Here is a 6,000-nt window from a genome sequence, read left to right on the forward strand (position 1 = left end):
TTTTATATCACCACCATAAAACTAATGATAAACACGATTCAGTTAGTAGCAAGATCTAAAAAAATTTATAGAATTTCAGTTACATCTAAATAATTGTGTTTATGTTTTTGGAATATGTTTGGACGAAGCAGAAACTGTATGTTCTCTTATTTTTGGCTTTAGGATCATATTCCTTAACTGTACATTCAGGAATGAATTCAATAATGTAATAATAAAATTATTTTCATGTTCATCTAATTGTATAATATCATTAATATTTTCCAATAAAAGTAGAAATTTTATCATTATTTTTTTAACTTTTTCCACATTTTTATATTCTTAACATTTCGGATAATATAAGCTTTTAGATTACACACATGAATGACTAATTTTAACACCTTACTGGAGCTAAAATATAATTATCAAGTACTGTTTTGTCACATCTCCTACATACTACTGTAGAACATCAAATAGAATTAGTCAAAAGTTTGCCATGCTTATTTAAAAAAAATTCTTTCTGGAGTTCTTGGTTTTGGTTCCAGTAAGATCCCATACAATTAAATATATTGTTATTAGTATTAAATGAGCTACTTATTTGAGTTAAAAATTAATTAACCAGATCCCACCAAAAAAAATACTCTGTTCCTATTAGAGAGTCTTATAAAAATTGTTGGGGTGGTCGGTCTTTGTAACATTTTTCACCCCAAATAATAAACGAAAAATAATACATTACATTGTGATGGGGAAACCATAATTCTTACTGGGTAAAATGGTTTTAAGATTTAGAAAAATATATTCATTGCAAAAAACCTAACATATGCACTAAAGAAGATAAAATGTAGTGTTAACCCCAATGATAAATTGTATGTGGATACTATAAGAGAAGTTTCCCGCTTTATTACTCAAATTATTGAAGCAAATAAAAAAACTATTACTAGGAGTTTGACAGAAAGGCCTTTAAAGTACCAAAAATAAATTTTGATGTAGTTATCTGGATATCGTCAGAAGAGGGTAAAGATTTTATATTTCCATCAAGAAACAATCGTTACAGATTCTTTTAAACCCGATTTATAATTTGGTGCCTCTGTAATTAATAAACCAAATATAGTTCACTTGTTCCAATTCATGGTTTAAGAATTCGTGATTTAGAGGTAAATATTGCTGATGAAAATAATAATTTGATAAATTTTAATGGTGCTACTCTGACAGATACTTCCAAAATAAATTAAATAATAAATTTTAACAGATATCAAGAATAAACTGTCCTGTAGTATAAAGTATATTAAAATAATTGTGATAATATTCTGATCATACATTTTCTTTAATTCTCTGATGTAAAATTACTGAAATGGGGTAATATCCTAGTCTTAACATTTGTTTTTGTAACTGTGTCTATGTTTAGTATAATCTATAATACCTATATCTAAAGTTATCATCATACAATTAACAACAATTGAAATTCGTCTTATTTATGGTCTTAATATGTGGTAGTCAGTCGTTAGTATTTTCTTCTTCAATTCTTTTATTTAAAATTACAATAGCTGCATCTAATACTTCAATGGTGTTAGCGTATAAATTTATTCAGTTCTTTTAAATGACTTACTTGAATTTCATTCTTTTTTTATGCTTTATAGATGAATTTTATAAAACTGTGTTAATCCTTTCTTGATTTAACACTTTCCATGTTTACAGATTGATGGTAAAACACATGTGTATCTGAGTTATTGAATTCTTTGACCTCTTCCTTTTGTATATTAAAAATTAAAGAATATACACTAGGTTCACTGGTAATAATAGACCCGTTTTCATTGCCTTTCAAATCTGTTTAAATTTTGAAGTATAATTTTATCTTCTTTATCAGTCTGTGGTCTAATCCCCTATTCATTATCTTGATATTTTGGAACTTGAGCAACTGCTTTGGCTTTACATCAAGGATTTCTGTTTCTTCAATAACGGTTAAAACTTTTTATTATATTTCAGTTTGTTGTAGTCAAGACCTATGAAAGACTACATTGATTACAAAAAAATATTTGAAATGTTTTACTTTAGTTTCTATTTTTAATCTTATTAATGTTATATTTTCAATTTTACATATTCTAATAATTAATTTCAATATAAACAACTATAAAATCTGATTTCCAAAACAAATTACATGATTGACAAATTAATTTGTATTTTACTTAACAGAAACAAATAATGGGTAAAAAAAATGTGTAAATCATATGTAAATCGCTATCTCAAAAATATGTTATAGAAGTAAATATTAGTAAACAAAACTTTCCAATTGAATTCCAACAGAAGATCATTACTATCCATTAAAGATGCTGCAAACATAATCACTGAAAACATGTATTCAAAAATGTATGAACCCTCAAGAAAAGAAAGATTAAAATGTCTTTAAAAGAATCCAGGATATAAGAACAATTATTCAAATAAATAAAAGTAATATATTCTATGTGACAAAAGAAATAATAAAATTTGTACTAATTCTTAATTTTATCACTGCCAGCTAAAAAATTTTTTCTGTATGTATCTGTCTTTTTACAACCTTGAAAATAATAGCAAATTATAACATGAAAAGCATTTCCAACAACCATCAAACATGGTCTCTAAAAACCTATGAATGTGTTAGTTTCAGATATGCAGTCAATATTGAGAATATGGTGAAAAAGTTTATTATATTTTATTGATGTTAAGAGTTTCAAAGATGGTTAGGATTGTTCAGGATATACTACACAACGATGATAGAATTGGTTTATTTTAAATAGAAAATACAAACATGTTAAATGTGAATTTTATAAAAATTAAAAATTTTAATTTAATTACATGTATAAAATGTTGTAGTGGTAATGTATCTGTTTGCATGTCTAAAAATAATCTTTTATAATAGTGACAGCTTAGAGATCATTTGTATTCTATCAAGAAAATTAATACCATTTATTAAATTCATAGCTGCAGATTATTCCTTATTGTTAATTACAAATTTTTTATAATTTTGAAATCTTATCCTCATTTTAATAACATATTCCTTTACTGCTTTAGATTTTTCTCTTCATCATCACCAACTTTATCAACATAAATTTTTCTTCTTAAACCTTGTAATTACTCTGTAATGTTACCATTACATTCATATTTCATTTAATCAAATAATTTGTTAATTGCTTTAAGTACATTAGAAATATTATTTTCTGGATAATCAGTAGAAGCAAAATATTTGATCACTGACTTTATATCTTCACAAAAATCTAAATCTTTTATGGCTTAGATACAACAGTATCTATAGTGTAAAGTTGAATGTTTTCTCTCAAATTTGGTTACATTTATTGAAGTGACAATAATTAGTTCTTTCAGTACAACTAGACCAACAAGCAAGTTTATAAAACAAAACATTAGTTTTATTAATGCTGACAGGGACTAATTTTATTAAACTCTTCCTTTAAAATGTGGCTTAGCTCTTAATTTATCACATTCATCTCTAGCTGAGACTAACTTTATATCTACTCTGTTTCTAATATTTTGCACCATTTTTCCGAATACAGAATTATTCTTCAGTTTATGGAAGTCTTTTTCAAAATCTTTTTGTTTTCAGTCTCATTTCTATATTCAAATATATATACTTTTAAACCAATCTGGTTTCTTAAATTTCAAAACTTAATTATTTTTATTTTATTCCTAGATATTAATAAAGTTTAATATTTCTGTTGTGAACATCCTAATTATATTCATTATCTATAGCAGTTAATAATTTTATTCTTTAGTTCCTAAAGGGTTTCATTTTTGGGAGCAAGAGATAATTCTGTATGTTAATCTTGTAAATTTTTGGGTATTTTAGATCTACTTTAAAAATCTAATCAATTACAGAAGTTTCTTGAATTTTACTTTATTTTTTGTGATCAGAATTATTTGGTTCAACCCATTCAAAACCTCCATGTGAGAAATATTGATTCATAGCATTGCCACACAAATTATTCCCAACTAAGTATATTAAAAAATTCGAGATTGTATTTTTATCAAAATTTATCATGTATTAATTATTCTTTGTAACATACTGTTTACAACAGTGGGCTGTACCAGCTCTTAATCCATTTTCAACCATAAGAATCATAATATAATTGTGTAATAATTCAGCTAGTTCCTATGTCATTTTTAATGTTGTGTCAATAGATAACCCTGGACATGGGTGTAAAACAATAGCTTTTATATAAGTGTTCGTAAAATTTAAAAAATATCAGATAATGACAAACTATCTGAAAAATTTATATGTTAAATTTACACAAATTAGTTCAGCATACTTTTTCAAAAATATTACATTTCTTTAGCCTGTTGTACAGAGATAAAAATATTTGCATCACCCCAGTTCCTAGAACTCCTGAAGATAGACGTTGACTGTGGATATTGTATCACAGACACAGTCTCTTTGACTCTTCAGAGATGTCATTAAACATGCTGAAAGATGTAAACAACTACTTCTGTCAAAAGTCTGACAGATAGCCATAAAGCATTTAAAAGGAAATTAACAGAATTTCTTAATGGTAACTCCTTCTACTCATTAGATTAATTTTTGGATATAGTTAGTGGGTAATTTCACCAATCCCTCAAAAAAATTAAAAATATTAAGTGTCATATAATATTTTGTCTAATGTAATATCTTGTATAGACACTTTTTATTAACCTGACACATTCCACATCATTATGAAGTGTTGTACTCATGATCTATGGATCAAGTTCTAATCTAATCTCATTTTATCCCTTATCTACGCGTGAGCACTGTGTATTAGATGGAGGAGGTCCAAAAGGCAATCAGTTCCAGTCATTCTACCAGGAAGGAGGTACACAGCTCCTGTTGTGTGTAGTTCAGCATATATGGTCAATAACACAGTTTGATCATGCCCACATTGTTATTTTGTCCCAGAAAGGGCTCTCAACAGGGGAAGTGTACAGGTGTCTCAGAGTGAAGCAAAGTGACGTTGTTCAGACATGAAGGAGATCCAGAGAGACAGGAACTGTTGATGACATGCCTTGTCAGGTCGCCCAAGGTCTACTACTGCAGTGGATGACTGCTACCTATGGATTATGGCTCAGAGGAATCCTAACAGCAATGCCACCACGTTGAATAATGATTTTAATGCAGCCACAGGACGTCGTGTTACGACTCGAACTGTGCACAGTAGGCTGCATGATGCACAAATTCACTCCTTACGTCCAAGGCGAGGTCCATCTTTGCAACCACAACACCATGCCATGGTGTACAAATGGGCCAGACGACATGTTGAATGGACCACTCAGGATTGGCATCACGTCCTTTTCACCAATGAGCATTGCATATGCATAAATCAGACAATTGTCACAGACGTGTTTGGAGGCAACCCGGACAGGCTGAATGAGGCATGCTGTCCAGCAATTGCAGCAAAGTGGAGGTTCCCTGCTGTTTTGGGGTGGCATTATGTGTAGTCAACAATGTGCTGTAATAGCAGTACAATATGTGAATGCCATCCTTTGACCGATAGAGCTACCATATAAGCAGCATATTACCGAGACATTCGTCTTAATGGACAATGGAACCCTATGGATCCTATTGAACATGCCTGGGATAGATTGAAAAGGGTTGTTTATGGACGACATGACCCACCAACTACTCTGAGGGATCTATGGCGAATTGCCATTGAGGAGTCGGATAATCTGGACCAACAGTGCCTTGAAGAACCTGTGGATACTATATCACAAGGAATACAGGCATGCATCAGTGCAAGAGGACATGCTACTGCGTATTAGACAGACCAGTATATAGAACAATCTGAACCACCACCTGTGAAGGTCTCACTGTATGGTGGTACAACATGCTATGTGTGATTTTCATGAGCAATTAAAAGTGAGAAAATGCTGTTTATGTTGATCTCTATTCCACTTTTATGAACAGGTTCTGGAACTCTCAGAACGGAAGTGATGCAAAACTTCTTTTGATGGGTGTAAAATTCTTATCCCTGGTCTAAGTCCTTTTTCTCCAAATTTTTTCCAACTGTT

Source organism: Schistocerca gregaria, chromosome 1, assembly GCF_023897955.1.
Source record: "Schistocerca gregaria isolate iqSchGreg1 chromosome 1, iqSchGreg1.2, whole genome shotgun sequence".
NCBI lineage: Eukaryota > Metazoa > Arthropoda > Insecta > Orthoptera > Acrididae > Schistocerca > Schistocerca gregaria.